The following is a 22059-nucleotide window of genomic DNA, read 5'->3' as shown; positions in this document are numbered from 1 at the left end:
TGAATTTACATGAGGAATAAGAAGAATCCAGCTTGTTCCCTGGAAGGCACAGTCGGATGTCTTAGAAAAATTAAACAAGTCACTATGGAATCCAGTGTACTTGTTGTTTAATAAATGTTTCTTATTGACTAACATTCAAAACATAATCTCCACTCAGCCCCAAAAGACTTTTTACAAATTCTGAATTTGTGTGGTTTTAATTAATAAAATGTTTCTGTAGCATTTCCAAAAAATTGTTTAGGTTGAGAGTTTTAAAACAGCCTGGATATATGATCATTCACTCTTTATTACCATTCTATATCTTGAACACGTCTTTATCACCTATGCCAATTTTTCTATACACTCTTCCCCTCTAAAAGTGTCTGTGAAGACAGGGATCTTTCTAGCTATCCCAGAACCTTCTGTTTTGAATGAAATAAAAAGCTAACACATTTAGAAATGTGTAAAAAATCCACATTAAAAATATTTTAATTGAAAATATTGTTCTTTTAATACAAAGTAATGGATACTCTGAATTAAAATGAAAGTCATACCATAAATAAAAGTATAAGAAATAAAACAAATAACCCTCATAATTCTCCCCAACACTCAGGAATGGGGAGTGCTTACCACTGTTAGCATTTTGACATATATTTTTGTCTGGACATTTTTCTACGGATATATGCACACCTTTTACAGCCCAAAATATGCATTTATATTATACAGTCTAAACTACTTTTTCACTTAATGTATCAGGAGCACATTTTGATATGAATAAATACAGAATCTTCATGACTATTTTAAAAGATTTTAGAACATTTGATTTGATTGTGGTGAAAAGGAAATGTATACATATCAAAATTAATTTAATCAACTTTCTATAATTATCCATTTGTACTGTTTTGGAGGGGGTTGTTTGGTTTTGTTTGTTTGTTTTTGTTTGGGTATGCCATCATAATTTACAAACAGTGGTGAAGAGTGCTTTCTCTCTCTCCAGCAAAGACCAGTTTTAAAAACTCCATGCACGCACTCAAGAGCCCATTTTTCATTATGTCATTATTCTGCTGCACTAGAGTGCTTCAAATCTTCCCCCTGAGCAGTATAGTTTTAAAGTAAATTTGGTTTCTTTAGCCATGTTTGGAGTGGCAGGAAAAGAAATATGGAATACATGGATTCTGCCTGCATGACTTATAAGTTTGGGAATAAGACATTCTGCAAGTAGAGACAGCAAATCACTCCACAAAAAGGCACCAAACAATTGGAAAGCCTTGACTAAAGTGAAGATCTCTAGGAAGCCACATATTGCTATGAAAAAATCTACTTCTAAAATCTGTTACCTTGTTATGCAGGCAGCAATGACAAAGTCTAAGAAAAAACGTATTTGTAAAATACTTCAATTCTTCATTTGGAAATGATAGGTGAAAGAAATACGGAACTTTAAAAAATGATGGTTATTTTGTAGATGTTCAAATTACAAAATTATGGCTTAGAAAGGTCAAGAAGAAAAATGGCTAGAACATTTCACTGACTGCCTGTGTTCTTGATCACACCCCACGGGGCCTTGAAGGAGTTACAAAACTGCTTGCCTCCGTGCTACCCTTTCTGGTCATTTTAGAACACACGAGTCATGATTTTTCAGTAGCATCTCCATTGTCATTTACTTATGGCGCTGGAACAAGAGACTGGTATTTTCTAGGATGCTATGAAGTCAAAAGCACCCAAGACCCCCTCCCTAGGGCATGTGCACTAAGGAGGGTACAAAAGAAAACAGGGCTGTCTAACCAAAGCTCTGTCCAGTGTGCACAGAAAGTTCTAGAAAGAACAAGAGTACTTCTGAGTGTCGCTAGGTGAAGATGCATCTAGGGTGGTTCTAATCCTATTACGGAATTCTCTGATTTCACTGACATCTCCAGTTTTAGTCTGGACTAAAACCCTGGTCGTAAATGAAAACCCAGTCCTGTGTGGGGTGGGGAAGGAAGCCAGATCCCCTGTCCCTCCTTGCCTTCTCCCCTCCATCATCTCCCGCCGGGAGGGCCACTGTAAGTTGGGCCACATTTGGCTTGCTGTCACAGTGAGGATGATCACAGCCCAGGGCAGCCTGAACAACAATCTTCCTCTGTCATATTTTGATAGTTCCCTACTGTTTTCCTAACACAGATGAGGCCGGGTGAGCCTCTGCGAGGAAGTTACTGTTTCTTTCCTGAGATGGTCAGCTAGGCCAGGGTGGGGAGCAGGGAGGGCCCGGCTGAAATCCTGGCGCGAGCCTGAGAGTGGACCCCACCTAAAAGCTGACAGAACACACGGTCTCGGCCCAAGCTGTTCCACATATGTAACCGGTTGCCTCCCAGCTCCAGCTGATGCGGCTTAGTGGATGAAATGGCATCTTTCCCTGAGGAACTTCCACTCCTGAAATGTCACTCAGGAGATGGGCTGCCTGTGATAACCGTGCAGAATCAAGACGGCCTTTCACACCCAGTCCTTGGCTGACCTGGGAAACAGGAGACAGACCCATGGTGAAGGAAACCTGTGCAGAGAAGTCCACTGAACGGCCACATCCCCTTGTTGGTGGTGGTGACACTCTCCCCCCGCAGAGCTTGGTGGCTGGTGTGGGAGCCTGGCCACATGTCCCAGGGCGTTTGGGGATGAACTGAAGCAGGCGTCTGGAGCTGCTGGTCTAGGTATTTATTATTTCATGGAATTACTGCTGAGTGACTAGGGCTCCTTGCATCCTAGCAGACTGGCATCCATGGAGCATATTTTTAACGTGAATTGCAAAAGAAATAACAAAAATATAAAATGGCTAATTAGCCATTTCACAAAAGTCCTGCCTGATGACAAGTTTCCTGGTCAGTTTCACCATTTGCTTGTTTTCAAGTGGGATGAAATCAGAGTCCATGAATCCTGGACTCAGCTGAGGCTGAGGATGGAGGGGGCAGGGAACGAAGGAATAAGGCTGAACTATTCAGTCTACCTTAATACATTTATAATGTATTGGGTGAGTTAACTGCTTTTTGGAAAGCTCTGGGGGACACCTCAGTTTTTGGTAGAATGGGGACTCTTAGTCACATAGCACGTGATTCTAGTCTTGTCTCCTCTAAGACACTACAATGGGACATGACTTTGCTCTCTGGGGGACTTCAAAAGCCTTCAAAACAGGAAACCATGCTGTTGACATCGGATGAAGATCTAAGTCTATTAATCTGTGCAGGAGTATGCCTTTGGAGTTAATACTTTTGGAGATAAAAAATGAACAAAAAATATTTCCTCCCTTATTTGACAAGCGAACACTTAAGTAACTTCTTATTTAGAGGTGGGGGCACAAAGAAGACAACACACTGGTAGCTTCCACAGATTCCACACAAGATCTTTCACCCATGAGGAAGGAATATTATGAATTCCAATAGTGTTTACCTTTGACCTACATAAAAGAAGATCAGTCCCAGAAGGAGAGTCAAGCACACACCAAGTAGAAGGGAATACAAAGGAACTCAGATTTCTCTTTTAATATGTATGGGCTAACAGGCTAACATCCTAAGTCATGTTAAGAATCTATTTCCCTTAGCATTATATATCCATCTTAGGATCTTGGTGTTTTGGTGAACATTTCACTGCACAAAATATCCCAAAACGTAGTAGCTTAAGCCAGCCATTTTATTTTGCTCACTATTTCGTGGGTCAGGCATTCAGGAAGGGCTTGGCTGGGCAGTTCATCTTTGATCTATGTGACATCAGCTCAGGTTTTGGGGACCAGAGGCTCCCGTCCAAGATGGCTTCTCCACTTACATGTCTGGTACCTCTGTGCTCCTTGGCATCTCTCTCTCTCTCTCTCTCTCTCTTTCTCTTTGTCTCTCCCTCCCTCCCCATTCCCTTCCTCCCTTCCTATATGGCATCTCATCCTCCAGAACCTTTACATGTGGCTTGGCTGGCTCCTAAGAGGCAGGAGGTAGAAGAAGTCAAGCCAGCTAAAGGCCATGCCCAGAACAATGAATGTTGATTCCACTGAATTCTGTTGGTGAACACAGCCACAGGGCCCGCCCACATTCAAGGGCTGTGGACACATAGACTCCTCCTCTTACTGGGGCACAGCAGAAAGATATGTGGGATGAGAGGTATTGTCACTTTTGGAAACTATCATTTGTCACAGGAAGAAACAAAAACCTAAAAGCTATGCTTAAGAAAGTTTTTATTGTTGTTACATCATCATCTATAAAGTGTTCATTTTCCACTCTGACAGCAAAGGTTGCATTTCTGTCATAAATCCCACTTCCTCAGTGCCCGTTGGGAACCTCCATGAGAGTCCCTTTGTTCAAGCACCCACTCTTCCCTGAAGCCCACCAGACCATCCGTCACCCTTGCTCTCGGCCTCCAGCCCTGTGCTCACCTCTCAGACACCACTTGTCTAACGTTCCTTGTGCACTCTCACTGCTGGATTGTGAGTCAAGGCAATAATTGTGTCTTTGTCTTATTTGTCTCTATAGCTTTTAAGTGAGTTTCTTTTTTTTTTTTTTTTTTTTTTTTTGAGACGGAGTCTCACTTGGTCCCCCAGGCTGGAGTGTGGTGGCGCCATCTTGGCTCACTGCAAGCTCCGCCTCCCGGGTTCACACCATTCTCCTGCCTCAGCCTCCAGAGTAGCTGGGACTACAGGCGCCCGGCACCACGCCCGGCTAATTTTTTGTATTTTTAGTAGAGACAGGGTTTCACCGTATTAGCCAGGATGGTCTCGATCTCCTGACCTGGTGATCCACCTGCCTCGGCCTCCCAAAGTGCTGGGATTACAGGTGTGAGCCACTGCGCCCAGCCCCTTTAAGTGAGTTTCTTAAAGCTCAGTTCACTTACATTAACTGGCTTAATAAATGAATGAATGTTAGCCTGATTCCAGGAGCTTGGCTCAATAGTTTCGTTCATGTTGGTTCAGATAAGTGAATATAAACTGGAAAGGGAAGACTGGTATGTGGGTGGGAGTGTTTTAGTCTCCAGAAGTGGCAGAGAGAACCTGGATTTTCAGATGCAAAGGTAGGGAAAAGGAAGTCATCAAGTCAGGGTGAGCCAGCTTCAGCTCACCTTTTCCCACTGCCGTCATCTTTCGACTTTGGCTCCCTGGAGACAGTTCCTACACCAACATGGCTGCAGGTCGGTGGCCTTGGAAGGACTCCTTCTGTTATTCAGAACACTGGCATGTGCAGATACACACATGCATGCCTATCTATTTATCTATATCTAGCTGTCTACCTAGAGAGAGAGAGAGAGGGAGAGAGAAAAAGGCACTGAAAACATGACTTTGATAGTAATATCACTGATCAACATTACAGCCTTTTTGTAGGGAAGTTAAAGACTAGAATTACTCTAATACTTCTCAAATCTAGGACATATTACAGTGCATTTTACATATATTATTTTCTCCAAATACATTTCACCATAAACAAAAAACCTGAGGAGGCCGAGAAGGCTTTTATTCTACTTGCATGGGGGTGAAATGAATCCACATCTCCTTCAACTGATAATACCACTGACAAGAGAATTGAAGAGCTGCAAATAGCAGCTAACTAGCTTGTTTATCTCCAGAAAATATAATTTAATTAAACATTGTTTTCAGCAGCTTGTACCAATCAAAGAATTAGGACTTCTCTGGCTGCCAATTAGAACCTCTTAGGAGGAAATTATCTGGAAGAAAGATAATTTTCTCCACCTTGAGCTGGGAGTCAGGGAAAATATGAAAACAAATATTTTTGGTTTTATGTTTAGCAATTTTAAAATTTCATATTTAGCTCTACAGTGTCTATTTTTTTCCTTTAGGCCAAATGTCATTTTTGCTCAGAACATTGCAAGGTAATTTTCTGGCACTTTAATTGCGTTTCTGTAGTTTATCACCTTTGAGCTTTGCCTACTGTCCAGAATGGTTTATTTGTTACACCGAGGAGAATGTAGACAAAAGTTTGTGCTTGCCTAGTTGGGAAGCAGATTAGAACGCCCAGATAAAAAGGGTAAGTTAGTGATCTGCTCTGAGCAGAAAGTCCTGCAGGTGGGGGCAGTGAGGTCACCGGAGGCTCTAATACTACAGGAGACTTAGAAAACCCCTCCCAAATTCAGCACCATTTAACATGCTTATCTGATAAAATTGGTAGCACCAAAGCTATCGGACATGAGGTCGGGAAATGACTGATTTGGGGTAAGAAGACCCACTGAATCAAAGGGATGGTGGCACCATTCAGACGGAATGCAAACCAGGGAGCCCAATGTGACCTCCTGAAGGAGCACAGACATGTGGTTTTGGGCTGGAGAGTTCTCTGAACCCCTGGATGAATGGCTCTCCCAAGGCAAAGCCAGTGAGAGATGGCCAAGAGCTGCCCTGTGCACTTCAATCCACATGTGCTTTTTCAGGGAGCTTGCAAGTTACGTGTTCATCATGTGTCTATTATATGAACTGCCCGAAGGAGTTCTATGAGAAAAGTGAAGGCATAGCCTGTGCATTGTTAGGCAAAATATTCTTGCATGTGGGTATCAGAGCCCTTACAAAGGATTTTTAAATTTTCATTTTATGGGGGGGCCAACTGTGTGTATGTACATGCCAGACAGGTGATAGAGGTGATACATTGATAGACACTAGGGAGATAGATAGTAGGCAGATAGATTGTGTATATTTCTGACATTATTATGGAAGTTAGTGGCACATATTCAAACACATTTCTGAGCCTTTTCTCAGTGCCAAGCTCTGTACTAGGTGCCATATGGGGTTATAGAAATGAGTAAGCTACAACACCAATCCCACAGATGCTATAGCTTTGTGGGAAAGAGAGATAAACACAAATATTGATATGAAGTACATTTTGATAAGGCTATGATAAAGACACAGCTGAAGTACTGTGAAAGTAGCTGGAGAGATAACACTCTAATTGGCAATTTTTGGAAAGGCTTTGTGAAAGAACAGGCAGTGGGCCTGGGCCTGGAGAATGCAGGAGCTTGGCAGGCAGCAATCAGGGTAGAGGATCAGGTAGTGGAGGGATTCCGGGAAGAGGGAAATGTATGAGCAAAATTATCCCTGGAGAAGATACAGGCCTTGCATGGGAAAAGGCATCACTGGGTTGGTGAGGGCAGAATCTAGGGGGAAGAGGCTGTAGATGATGGAGGAAGATGGAGGAAAAAGGTAGATTATGGTGATTCCACAGAATCACATCTGGATGCTCTAAATTATTGAATCTGGGCTTTGCTTCATAGACACAGAGGGGCCACTGAAGGTGTCTAAGTTGGGGTGGGAGTTATGTTTTGTGTGTGTGGGCAGGTGTGTGCTTGAGTGTGTGTATGTGTGTGTACACAAGCATGTGTGGTGAGTGTATTTGTGTGAAATGTCAGAGAGAGAGATGGGGTGGAGGGAGAGGGAGACAGAGAGACAGAGATCTGTGCTTTAAAAAATACTGGGTTGGCAGTTTGGTGGTTACAGGGACATGAATGGAAGCAGGGCAGGCTAGGTAGGGCGTTGCAGTCATTCAGCTCGGAGCTAATGAGATCCTACAAAAAGGAAGTGGACACAGTAAAAGGGAGGCAGGTTTAAGTTTTATTATGAAGCAAACTTGCTAGGGTTTGCTAACATTAGAATGGGGGGTGAAGGCATGGGAAGTATGAATAGGGGCTCTGAAACACCAAACTGGCATAGTCTTACCAGGTTTGAGATGGGGAAGGAGAAGAAGGAACAAGTTTGCATATCCAAGTATTCATTCGTTAATTGGATTAATGGCAAATCTTTGGCAAACGATTATTGAGCATGCTGCAGGCACTGAACTAGGGACTGAGATATAAGGACTAGGGCAGATATGGTGCTTCAGGGGCTTGGAGCAGGGTGTCATGGGAGTAATTAGGTTCAAAGTTAGAGATTTGGGAGTTGTTCTTCTAGAAGTGATCCATGAATCCAGGGGAATAAATGGTTCGTTAGGGAGGAAGTTCTTTGGCAATCTGTGGGAAGAAGATTGTGGAGTCCTGATAAGATACATAAGCAACAATGTAGAAGGGCCCCAGTTGTGGGAGGCCCCCAGTGGGAAAGAACAATGAGCAGTTGTTCTGAGGGATGGCTAATCACAAACCCACAGGCACAAGAACCTTCTTTCTAGGGCACAACCACCTCCCTCGTTCCCCACGAAGCCCCCTCCAGCATGATCCTTTGAAACTTCTCCCCAGCCCATCTCTGCAGACAGCCCCTTCTCTACTGTGCTGCCCATTGCAACCTTGCAATGTATTTTCATAGTTTAATAAATCTGCCTTTCTTTACCTACAACTGTCTTGGTACATTCCTTTACTGCCTCAGTTACTGGCCCCAGATAGTAGCTACCTGTGACAAAGATCTCATAAAGTTATTTGATCCCCTCATTCTCAACACTTAATTCAGCATGACTTATATTGTCTCTCTTTTCTTTTTTCTTTTCTCCTTTCCTTTTCCCTTTCTTTCTCCTTCCTTCCTTCCTCCCTCCTTTTTTTTTCTTTCCTTCCCTCCTTCGTAGAAAAAGAGCACTAAGAAAGAGTGATTGTTTCAGGGATTCTCCCCACTAAGGAGAAATGCACACTTGTGCGTGCATGCATGCACACATGTGTGTGTATACATGCACACACATGTGTGTACACATACCTATGTATAGCCATTTGGTTCCTGAAAGATATGTGAGGTAAGCTAAAGCATCGTAGCCTTGCAGGAACACCTGTTCTTTACCTTTTCCTGATTGCAATGTTTCAGGCACAAATATTTTAATTTTTCTTAAGTGAGATTCACCTAGATGCAACTTTTCTTGAACCTAGCTAAAGTAATAAGAGACAATCACATTGGAGAATTGCTTTTCAAGAAGCATATTGGGGTGTTTGGGCTCTGAGCTTGTGGTAGTCCACACCTTCACAATCTCTTCTCCCTATCAGCGCCATGGCCGCTGCTGAATTGTTCTCCCAGTCCTTAGAGACTGACCTGCTCAGGTTCATTAATGGTTGGACTTTCCTTGGTATTTGCTTACATAACCATATCAGGACACATATCTTTAATATTTTATCAGGTTTAAAGGGTAGTTTTCCTAACATGGCATTGTGTGGCCTACAGAACAAGGTATGAGGGAGAAAGAAGGGTCTTGGCTTCTACTAAGCAATATGCCTTTAATATACATTCTAACATTAAACATTTGATTAACTTGATAACGAGACTACAGGTGGGTATTAAGATGTTGGTTTTCCCCTTATCATAAAGACAGCTATTAAAAATAGTGTACTTTACTTAAGCGCATCTCCCTTAGCTGGTGTAATGGACTCCTGAACATAAAGTCACATAGTCTCAACCTGTGTCTATGCTGCCTGCTTGTTCTGGAGAACCGGGCACGGTCTAGTTGTTTGATTTGGCTGTTTGCATATGAAAGTGGAGTTCAAATGCTTCTTATAAGTGAACACTTGGAAGGCGAGTGGAAATGTATCCATTAGCTGAAAGAGCCGAATGCACTATAGGATGTAGAAGAGCCACTCTACTTGATTATTAAGTGTTTTGCAACCAGAAACTGTAAGTTAACAAGAATAAAATGAAATGACCCAGGAGTAGAACATTTCTTTTAAACCTTCAAATGAGAGAAGCAACACCTCCTGTGGCTACTCTGAGAAATGGCCAGGATCCTTTTAGATATTTTCTAGTTGGCTAGCTGATTATAAAACAGTGTCTGCTTGGGAAACATCATATAAATAAATATTTCAGTGTTTCCTACCAATTAAAACCACCCTGGGAAACAAGTACTTCCACCTAAATGTTTAAACAATCGAATGTCTCAAGGCTTGCCTTTGAGTAGGCTGGCTCTTAGGATGGGAACCATGACCCTAGCTGGAAACATTTGCAGCATGTTCTAGTTTTTTCGATGAAAGCTCTTTGGCTCCCTTGCTGTTTGCCTTCTTGATGGTTATATTAAATTAACAATGTTAAAAGAAGGAGTTTTTGAAACTCCAAGGAGTTTTCAAATTTGAGTCTCCTGGAGGGCTTGTGAAGACACTGCTTGCTTGCCTCACTCCTAGAGTTTCTGGTTTAAAAAGTCTGAGGAAGAGCATGCAATTTTGCATTTCTTACAGCTTCCCAGGTGATGCAGCTGCTGTTGGTCCCACTGAGAGGTGACAGCGTGCTAGCAACCCTCGTTCGCTCTCGGCGCTTCCTCGGCCTCAGCGTCTGCTCTGGCCCCTGGAGGAGCCCTTCAGCCCGCCGCTAAGCTGTGGGGGCCCCTCTCTAGGGCTGGCCCAGGCCGGAGCCGGCTCCCTCTGCTCGCGGGGAGGTATGGAGAGAGAGGCGCGGGCAGGAACCGGGGCTGCAGGTTCCAGGTGGGCGCGGGCTCAGCGGGCCCGGCACTCGGCTTGGCCGGCCGGTGCCTGCCGGGCTTGATCAGAGGCTGGGTCCCGTGTGTGGACCGCCGTTCCCTCTTCGGAGGGTCGTTGGCCCAGACGGCCGGTCTCCGTCTCTTTCTCGCTTCCCCTCTTTTCCTCTTGGTTGTCTGGGACGAGCTCCCTCTGGACTGCAGGAGTGCCCGGACTAGGTGCCACAAAGTCCCTCGGCGAGTGCCAGTGAGAGGTGAAGCCGGCTGGGCTTCTGGGACAGGTGGGGACTTGGAGAACTTTTCTGTCTGGCTAAAGGATTGTAAACGCACCAATCAGCATTCTGTGTCTAGCTAAAGGTTTGTCAATGCACCAATCAGCTCTCTGTAAAATGGACCAATCAGCAGGATGTAGGTGGGGGCCGATAAGGGAATAAAAACACATCTGAACATCTGAAGGAACAAACTCCGGACAGACTATCTTTTTTTTTTTTTTTTTTTTTTTTGAGACGGAGTCTCGCTGTGTCGCCCAGGCTGGAGTGCAGTGGCGCGATCTCGGCTCACTGCAAGCTCCGCCTCCCGGGTTCACGCCATTCTCCCGCCTCAGCCTCCGAGTAGCTGGGACTACAGGCGCCCGCCACCACGCCCGGCTAGTTTTTTGTATTTTTAGTAGAGACGGGGTTTCACCATGTTAGCCAGGATGGTCTCGATCTCCTGACCTTGTGATCCACCCGCCTCGGCCTCCCAAAGTGCTGGGATTACAGGCTTGAGCCACCGCGCCCGGCCCAGACTATCTTTAAGAACTGAAACACTCACTGCAAGGGTCCTTGGCCTCATTCTTGAAGTCAGTGAGACCAAGAATCCACCAGTTCCGGACACACCAGGACCACGCTTGGAGTCACAAAATTCAGTGATTTCTCAGACCCCATAGGTGCCCCTAGCAGTCCAGTGAATTTAATGGAAGCTTTTCTTTCACGATAATTGATCAACTAAAAAAAAAAAAAAAAAAAAAAAAAAAAAAAAAAAAGAAAAGAAGCCTCATCTGATTTCTGTTATTCAGAAAACTAGCTAATCTCTACCAGAAAGTAAACTTTTTATGACAATCTTAGGTGTATTTAATTAGAGTAAGTGGTAGAGAAATGCAACCTGAAATGCTGGATTGTTTTCCCAAGGGAAGTGTGAATTGATTGTTGACATTTCTATTTATGAGTTTTGTTTATCAATGGAATGAGTTGCTACTTGATAAAAAATTTAAAGTAGGCATTCAAATTGTAAAATATTTCTCCTTGATGGAGACCAGAGGCATAAGTTAGGGCCAAGCAGTGTCACTGGGTAGAAAGAAGGTCTGAGGCAAGTGTTAAAGAGAGGAGTGAAAAAGGAGCAGAGAAAGGCTGAATTAGAAATAATAGTAGATACTGCCTACTACATGGTTTTTTCTATGAAAGCTCTTGGCTGCCTTGCTGTTTGTCTTGATGGGTTATATGAAATTATCAATGTTAAAGAAGGAGTCTGTAGAGGCAATATGTTTGAGTGGATGAAACATGTACCGTATCAGTGAGTACCTGTGGTCTTCTTAGGTTCTTTGGTCCTGTTTCTGCTACATCCTTTGTATAATTAAGGTTTCCAAACCAAGGCCACCTGATGGAGAAACTCTAAAGGATATCAAACTTTAAAGTGCTCATGGATGACCTGGGTTCTTATTAAAATGCAAATTCTGGTACATTACATCTGGGGCAGGGCCTGAGGCTCTACATGGCTAACCAGTTCCTAGGTGATGCCAGTGAGGCTGGTCCATGACCACCAAGGCCAGCTTCATGGTCATGAACCAGTGAAGTTGTGCAGAATTGGGCCCTAAAGCATCACATTAATTTCTTCTGATCATTGCTTTATCCTCTTATCTTACAGCCACGACATTAAATATTTGGTTGGCTTGTATAACTGTTGCCACATACTAAGCTAGGAGTTTTATGTTTCTCTCCACTTGATCTAAGTGGTCCTGACACTCTCTAGTTTGTAGCTGGAGATTATTTAGCAAATGCTCTCCTTTGCTGTTTTTCAAATCTCTTTCTCTGAGACAGGCTTCTTTCTCCTGTGCTAAATTGTTAGTTTGTCTTCGTTTTTCAAATCTCATTAACTGGGTTTTGGGTTTTGAAGTCACCTGTAGTTTTCTGAACCTTCCCCTTGCCTCTGGGCCACGAAGATGTTTAGGAAAAAGCAGGCAGTGACCCCCATGACTGCCTTTGAATCACCAGTGTGTCAGTGATAAGTAGCTCCCAGCCCAAGGAATGGATGATATCTGGTGGTTCTTTTTACATGAACTTGCCAGCTGCCTTCATTTGTATAATTTCAATTCTTTTCAATGCCAGATGCATATTCAATCCCAGTGAGCTGCTGAGCAGGTAGTTTAATAAATTTTCATTGATCATCTTCTGTATTTAAGGCACTCATAGGATACTAGACTAGGTTCTCAAGTTGGTCATAATCCAGCAGAAAAACTTGGATGGAAGGGAAGTTTGTTGAGGTGAAGACTGACAGACTGTTCTACAGAGTGGTGATTCAGCAAGTAAGGAAATGATGCTGGTGTACTGACAATAGGCTTGCAGGAATCAGGAGTACAGATAAGTGTCTTCTTCCTGATCTTTTCTGAATCCCCTCAACTTGGGTTTTCAGCATCCACGTTAGCCAAAGACAGATCTGGCTACTTCCATGAAATTGTCGACTTTTTTGAACTTTTCCTATAGTCAACATACTCAGCGATTATGTTTTGTAGCTAACATGGGGGAAGTCCGAGTTTCTTAATCTGCAGGCTTTTCCTCACTGTTGTAAAACAAACATTGTCTAAGCAGTGGGCTGGCATTCATGTAACGTATCATAGGCATCTCATGCGATATGTATTGTTTTCCTGTTTCTACAAATGCAGTAGCTGAGGCCTGGAGAGGTTAATTTGCAGGTTAAACAGCCAGTGATAGAACCAGCATTCAGGTCTGGAAGTGCTGATTTCAGGTCCATTATACTTTCCACTGACTCGTGGGATTTGTGCATTTGAAGAATGTTCCTTAATGCATTGTTCATTTCTAATTTTTATTTTTATTGTTCCTGATGAATTTGCACTCTACTTTACTGTTTAGAAGAACTTTAAAATTGTTTAGAAAATGAATAAAACTAAGTGGCTTTGGGAGATTGTTTCTGGAAACTCTCTAATTTGAATATAAATATTTTAATCTTTTATTAGTTAATGCTATTTGGTTTAGTCAAGAACGGGCCCAGGCTCATTGGAGTTAAGTAACATCATTCCATCATTAATGCTTAGTGCACAGTGCTTGCATTTAGAGACTATTGTTATAGTAACTGGTCCTCCCATTTCAAAGTTCCCAGGATTTTAGAGGCAGGCTGCTTACCCAAATAGACAAATTAGGCCATGTAATTTGGACAATATTGGGAGATTTTTATGTGAATGAGTTAAAAAATCAATCCATAGCCAGTTTTAATTTACTTGAAGTTTAGTTAAATGCCATTTTCTTTCCCTTTTCTGTTTTATTTTAAAAGAGAATATTCTTATTTTGTTTTTATAAACTCAATTTGGAAAGCAATAATGTGTTTAATTCCTAGGGCCAATAGACAAAACGAAACAAAACATTGGCCTAGAAATCAGGAGGCCTGGTGTCCAGTTTCAGTTGTGTGACCTTGACTGAGTCATTTAACCACATTGGGCCTCTGATTCCTCACGGTAGAAGGAGAAGTTTGAACTAGCTGCTCTCTGAAGCTTCTTTCCAGTTTTAAATCTGATTTTGCTATTATTGCTTATTTATACTAGAAAAAAGCATGAACGTAAATGTTTTTCCCTTTCTTCTGCATTACTCAAATTAGGTTAACTGTTATTAAAAACAAAACTAACAAACAAAAACCTTAACGGATTAACAGAATGGAAGTTAACTTCTTACTTCTACAAACTCCAACATGTTGGTCAGCTCTCTTGGGCATCCCTCCTACGTGCAGTGACTCAGGGATCCAGGCACTTTTCATGCTCCTTTGTCCTTCTGTAGGTCCTCTGAATCCTCTGCAAAATCCTTGTCAGGGGAGTGATGTGAGTCTGGGGCATCTCGCAGAGGTGTTAGGGGCCAAAGCACACTCCATGGGCTATAACGTCATGTGACCCCACCTGGATATGGTGGGCTTAGGAAACGTAATCCACCTGTGATTGCCCAGAAGGAAGACAAAAAGATTTGCATAGCATGGTCTCAACCACAGTTCATTAATTCAACAAATATTTATTGAGAGCTACTCCATACCATTTCACCATAGCTGGCACTGGAGTATGGCAACCTACTCTCTTCCTATGGATCTAAATTCTAGTGGGGGAAATCATGTGGCTAGTGTGTATGTGCATAAGCATGTGTATATCTATGTACATGAATATGTATGTATGTAATCTATTTCTAAAATATGTGAACTCTGAGATTAAAAATAATATCACAAGTAATAACATTTTAAGAACTTGCTATAGACTAAGCATCATTTTAAGGGCTTTATATATATATATTCTTTTTTTTATTAATCCTTGAGCAATTCTATGCAGTAGATGCTATTGTTATCCCCATTTTCCATATTAGTAAACTGAGACACAGAGAGTTTAAATACCTTGCCCAGGATCAGACAGCTATAAAGCAGCAAAGCCAAGCTACAAATGCAGGCAGTTTGAAGCCAGAGTTCACACTCTTACTTGTTGCTCTGAAAGCATGTGCCTGACTAGAGGGACAGTTCATCTAGCTGTGTCTTTCTTGGTACCTGCCCAAATTAATTAACTGAAAACTAAGGAACACCTGAAAGGGGATGTGTGAAAGCACTTTGCAAACTGGAAAACATTATAATATGACATGACATGTTGCTTTTTCACACTACTCCCAGATCAGTTTGGTTAAAAAAAAACAAAAAATCAAACATATCCCCCAAATCAGCTATATCAGATCAGTTTGAAAAAAAAAATTAAACTATTCCCAGCCTTAAAATCTCTGATGGCTTCCTGTTGTCTGCTGTCTACAAAACAGAGTTTAAGTTCTTTGGACCTTTACCATCTTGCTTGTTTCCTTCTTCACTCTTTCTCACACCCTACCCTACTAGACAAATCACTTTCCCAGAATAAGACCCCAATATTCATGGCCTTTTGTCTGTCCAGTTTCAGTACATCATTTCCCTGCATCCTAGGCCAGCAGTAGGTCTAAATCACCTTTGTACCCTCGATAGTACTAGCGCACAGTCAGTGCTAAATAAATGCTTGGCAAGTTACACCAAAGGTCAAAAAGTGAGGGCCATAAATAATACAGAATTTAGGATGATCAAAGCTGACTCAGCTGTCCCCATGATGCAGGTAGCATGGCTTTGCATGAGGTGTTTTGCTCTTACAATCTCTGTTCTCAGAGGCTGGAAAATGGCAAAGAAATAGGAAACAGCGTAGCCCTCCCAGTTTAGCCAGAACTTTGGCTTATGGTTGGCAAAGAATTCGGTTCAAAATGGAGTTATTTTGTAGGATTGTTTTGAAGGTAATTGGGCCATTCTCCAAGACATATCCCTGGTGGAAGGGGCTATGCAAGGAGAAGCTCTATTTAATTGCTTTGTACAGGAGGTCTAGTCTTCACATACCTTTAAATGAGAGCTGAAGAGAAAAACATACATAATTAATCAATGCCCTGAATTCAGTGGAGTGGACGCTTATAATCCATTGTGGCAGATGCTGTTGGGCTGCCGTCCATTTCTAAATCTTCTTTGCCAAAGGAACCTCTATGCGTTTGGGATTGTGACATGCCCAGCCTCTATGGATGGATGGCGGATGGTCTCAGCCAATGTTTCCAAACATTTTTTTTAAAACTTGCCACATAGAAAATCATTATACTTGTATAGTACTCTCTACTAACCTGGCAGGGGGAGATTTGGAGACATCAATATGAGATTTGGAGAAAAAAATAACCTATTGTATTATCTTCATATCATATAATTACTATAGGAAAAATAAATATTAATATTTTGAAATATATGAATTATTGAATTTGGATAAAATTTCACATAAAATATTTTCTAAATATTTAAAATGAGAAACTCAAGGTGGCTGATTAACAAAAGCTTCCTAATCAGTTTTTAGGCTTGAAATGGTTAAATGTAATTTCTCATACAGATTTTTAATGATGACTTCTTCAAATTCTTGATAATTATTGCAATTTTGCTCACCAAAATCAGTGGCTAAAAAGTTAGAACCATATTTATAACCATTCAAAATTTGTAGTAGTTTAAATCACTTTTAAAATGTTTAACATTCCTTGACAAATGTAATATAAAGTTTCATGTGATAATGAGAATGTGTTTCAAATCCAGTCAAACTTTTTATATTAAGTATTTAAAAATCATGATGGACTGGGCATGCTAGCTCATGCCTGTAATCCCAGCACTTTGGCAGGCCAATGTAGGAAGATTGCTTGAAGCCAGGAGTTTGAGACCTGCCTGGGCAAATTAGTGAGACCTTGTATCTACTTTAAAAAATTGCAGTGAAGCTCTAATTTGCAGAATGTGTCCTCAGCCTGCAGGTAGATTGGATGCTACTAAGACAATACATCAATTGCACATGGACAAAAGTTTCTGACACAGGTGAAGGCTGAAATCAGAGGTGGTCAATCAATCAGAGGTCAGTCTGCCAGAACCCCCATTTAAATTCCCTGATCCCCAAACGCTAATGAGTACACCTTGGGTGGTATAGTCTCCTCCTTGGACACTATAGAAACCTCTTCGATGGCACCACAGGCCACCTGTCCCCACGTATCACTGAAGGCCCTGAAGCTGACTGCTCTAGCGCATGCCCAGGTGGGACGTGCTCCCATGTGGCCAACAAGTACCAGATGTTTCTCCCTGTACTCTTCATCTGAAGAGACCACAGGGGATGTCATTGGATGCCACTCACTCAGGCCACCTTCTAAGGAGCTCTGGAAGAGTGTGCTTATAGCCATAAACAACCAGCCAGGAGGCTCGAAATGAGCAGATCAGTTTTACACAGAATAACTGTAACCTATAGGCCTTTCTCAACATAGCACACTAGTTGGGAAGTGTGGGTCAAAGGAAGCATAATGAGCCTGTTCCCCATGATTTCAGCCTGTTTTAAAGCGAAGAGTGGCCAAATTACCCCCATTCTGGCCAGGGTTGAGAGTAGTTCTAGGAAAATCTTTGTTTTATTGATAAAAGAGGACAAAAGAGGATGTGTCTGGTACTGATTCTTCCCCTTCCCTCCTGCCTTCATTGGAGGTGTGATGTAGAGCTTCAGCAGCCATCGTGTCATCAGGAGATGACAAACATCCCTGAAAGGTTAATAGTACCACAGAGCTGCCAATACGGTTTCCAAATGTATGCCAAAGGCTCTATCTCCAGATTTCCTACTATGCAGGAAGAGTAAGCTCCTATTTGTTTAAGCCACTGGAAATTGGGTTGTCTTGTATTTGTAGTCAAAAGTATTCCTCATACTTTTTTTTTTTTTCATTTTATTATATGCCTAAGGACATATAGGGAATGAAAAGCATTACCTTGGAGTCCTTTATCCATTCATCAAAGTAGGCAAGTATAATGCTAATTTTGCAAACATTCCTTAAGAAGAATAACTTAACTCATTGTGAAATAGGTGTGGATATTCTAGAATAAATACAGCTTGTTGGTCCAGGGAGCCACCTCTAGGGCATGTTCTCTTCAAGTATGGTAACACTCTGATGTATGGAGCTGCATGTCCTTGTGTTGATTGGGCAACTTCACATCTCCTCTTCTATGCCAGTGTAATATAGACCCTAAGGGCCGAAGATGGTCTTCAAGTGGCTTCTTATGGTCACTTTAAGAATAGACCTCTAGGCCGGGCGCGGTGGCTCAAGCCTGTAATCCCAGCACTTTGGGAGGCCGAGACGGGCGGATCACGAGGTCAGGAGATCAAGACCATCCTGGCTAACACGGTGAAACCCCGTCTCTACTAAAAATACAAAAAATTAGCCGGGCATGGTGGCGGGCGCCTGTAGTCCCAGCTACTCGGAGGCTGAGGCGGGAGAATGGCGTGAACCCGGGAGGCGGAGCTTGCAGTGAGCCGAGATCGCGCCACTGCCCTCCAGCCTGGGAGACACAGCGAGACTCCGTTCTCAAAAAAAAAAAAAAAAAAAAAAAAAAAAAAAAAGAATAGACCTCTATTGCTTCTAAGTGATAGAAACCCACCTGAACTAATGTAAGCAAAAGGAGACATTTATTAGAAGGACCTTGGGCTATCTGATGGTAAAACCATGCTTCGGGGAGGGTTGTGGTTGCAATGAGCTATTATGAATTGCTTAAACAAGGCTGGACTCCATGGCTCATGTCTGTAATCTCAACACTTTAGAGGCCATGGCAGGAGGATGGCTTGAGCTCAGGAGTTTGAGACCAGTGTGGGTAACACAGTGAGACCCCGTATCTACAAAAAAAAAAAATTAAAAAATGAAAAATTAGCCAGGCATGGCAGTGCACCTGTAGTCCCAGCTATTTGAGACTGAGGTGGGAGGACTGCTTGAACCCAGGAGGTTGAGGCCGCAGTGACCATGATCATGTCCAGCCTGAGCAACAGAGTGACAGCTTATCTCTCAAAAAAAAAAAAAAAAAGTTGATAAAAAGAACTATTTAAACAGGAAATGAGCATTTCCAGAACTCTCTTTCTGCCTCTTCCTTCTGTATCTGCTGTGTTGATTTGACTTCTCTCTCTCGCTACTGAGTTCCTTTCCCTGACAGAAACATGGCTTCTGGCAGCTCCCAAGTTTTGTATCTTTTGGATTCAGCTGCCAGAGAGAAAACCCAACTCTCTGGGTTCCCTGTCCCAATATCTAGTTGTTGGGATTGATGATTCCACTGGGAGCTAAGGGCCGAGTGTTAGACTAAGAGCATAAGCCTGGAGGCATGGTTATGGAATCTCTTGCAGACGCCAGCTGGATGGAGTTGGGGGAAGAGAAACTCTCCAGAGAAGGAGGTAGTTGTGGTGTTGGGCAGAGTTCCATAGAAAGCCACTATAGAAATTATGCCCACTTCACCCTGAGTATGTTTATACTGACAAAGGAGACAAAGAACCAAGATTTGTGTTTGTTTAGGTCATATAGGAAATCAATAGATAATTTGGTATTAAAATACAGAACTATTAGTTCTTACTCCAGGTTTTTAGATTCTTCGTTAAGTGCTTGTTCTACTCTTCTTTGTAGCAATACTCTTTGCTTTCTTGGAGGCTTATTGATGGGAACTGCCCTGTTTCCTTGTCACAGAGATTTATTGAGATAGTTAATATAATACTTGGAGGGGGTCTGGGGACAAGAGTGTTTCCTGACCCCATCCTAGAGAGACATTATGCCAACATCCTTATAAACACTAACACATTGGAGTCACCTATGAGTTTATAAGAACAACATAGCAGTAGTCCTTCTTGGAAAGCATATGTGTAAAATCAGTTTAAAGTAAGAGAACAGTAAATCATTATAAAACATGGCAAAATAAAATCTCACTCTTGCTGATGGTTAACTTTTATATTCTGGATTTTATGGACTACAAGCTAAGCTATTACGTCCACAGAATCTCTAGCTTTGTAAAGTTACTTATGTTATCTTCAACAAATATTCGATTTGCTTCACTTCAAAGCTTTCAATAAAACAAGAATTCGTAGGGCCAGGAGTGGTGGCTCATGCCTGTAATCCCAGCACTTTGGGAGGCCGAGGCAGGCAGATAACCTGAGGTCAGGAGCTAGAGACCAGCCTGGCCAACATGGTGAAACCTTGTCTTACTAAAAATACAAAACTTAGCTGGGTGTTGTGGTGGGTGTAATCCCAGCTGCTTGGGAGGCTGAGGCATGAGAACCACTTGAACCTGGGAGGCGGAGGATGCAGTGAGCCAATATCACACCACTGCACTCCTGCCTGGGTGACAAAAGCAAAACTCCATCACCCACCTCCCCAAACAAATAAACAAAATAAAACCAAGAATTCATTAACCATTCATTCAACAAACATTTGTTACCATCTACTAGATGTCTAATTTTGTGCTAGTCTCCTCACTGTACTTTAATCCCTTGGTAGGTTTTAAGGGAAAGTGACTAGATTCTTATGAGCTAGCTTTAGAACCACCAATTATTTCTTTTTAGCAATCATTTTCTCCTTTCTGGAAATCCTGCTCTGTCTCCAGAAGTAAGAGCATGTAATCCTGCTTCCCCACACATAGTTGGTTGGACTAGGGATACAGGCCTCATCTGATATGGCCAATCAGATTCTCTCTCCTGAGAAATTGGAATAGAAAGATGGAGGCATTATCAGTTGGTTGGGTGCTTGAATTGGAAGCCCATAGATATGCTGGGGGGTGGGGGTGAGGCTATTGCTTTGGAGAAGAAATGATGGGCCAACATAGAAGCAGTTGAGTGAGTGTACAAATCAATTTACACAGAGAGAGAAGCAGGCACAGAGCAGAATGAGAAACCATGTGGCCTCAGAGCCAGAGACAAACCAGGAGATTAGCCACTTAATGACCTTCTGGAAGCCTCCTATAATTGCCACAGTGCCTGGTTGAGCTCCACTAGCTATCCCTTATACCTTTATAAGTAATCTCCTATCATTTGAGCCTACTTTATAAGGTTTCTCTTTCTTAAAGCAAATCCACTTTGACTAGGAGGTGAATCAATCAAGATCAAAGTTGGTGGACTAGATTTAAACAGAGAATGCTCTGTTTAGAATAACCCAAATGTAATAATAGTAGATCAAGGACTTGTCCTGTGTATACACAATAAAACAATCAATCTTAGATGGTTGGAACAATTTTCTTGCTGTAAGTGTATTGAAAAATAAGACTGTGTTATGAATGAACTAGAATATTCCTATTTGATTCATTTAAATGAACATGTAGGCAACTCTTCCTCCGAGGAAGTACAAGTGCAAGTGACTTATGGGAGACCCTTTATAGCCTGTTGGATCTATATATTGGAGTAATATTGGAGTAAAAAGATTTATAGAAGATTGCTGACAATTGCTATGATTCGGCCTCCAGTTAGGTATGAGGAAATATAATGTTGGTGAAGACACAGTATTTGACAACATATAAGATGAAACTTTATGGTTACTAAAAGCTGCACGGCTTTATTTCTAGGTTTAAATATAACAATTTTCAATAATAAGTTTTGCTAGGTCTACTAGCTAACAGACAACTATTTTCAGATGTTATAATTTATCCATCCTTTCAGCCATTTTTGAAAAGCCATCTACAGTTGCTGAAAAGAAGTATCTTCTGAAGTATGCAAGTCTGAATCCAGACTCTATCTTTATAGATTTAAACTTAGTCTTTCCCCCCAGCTTCTTTGGCAGCCTAGTTTTTATGGCTGGTTTGATAAAATCAACCTTACTGCCATGGGAACAGCCCTATCAAAGTGGCTTGTTTTCAACGACTTTAAAAAGAGGGCCCATCGTTGCTCCAAATTTTTACAATCTCTTAATAAACATACTTAGGTCTCAACACACAAAGCAGGTCAACTTGATAAAAAATTATTTTTGTTGGATAAGAGAATATGTAATGCAAAAGTAAAATGTGATCTAGTCATCAACCAGTTACCAGCCACATCAGCAAGTGTAAGATAAAGAACACTACAAAGCTCCAGGGACCCACAGAGATGACAGGTAGGATAGAGATTAGAATTGGCTGCATTCAAAGTACAAATGTAGGATCATAACAATTTTTTTAACCAATAGTAATGGCTTTTGAAATTGCAAATGAGTGTGGAATG

This window comes from Macaca thibetana, chromosome 3, assembly GCF_024542745.1.
Source record: "Macaca thibetana thibetana isolate TM-01 chromosome 3, ASM2454274v1, whole genome shotgun sequence".
NCBI lineage: Eukaryota > Metazoa > Chordata > Mammalia > Primates > Cercopithecidae > Macaca > Macaca thibetana.
The sequence above is the reverse complement of the archived record's forward strand: the minus strand, read 5'-3'. Positions refer to the sequence as shown.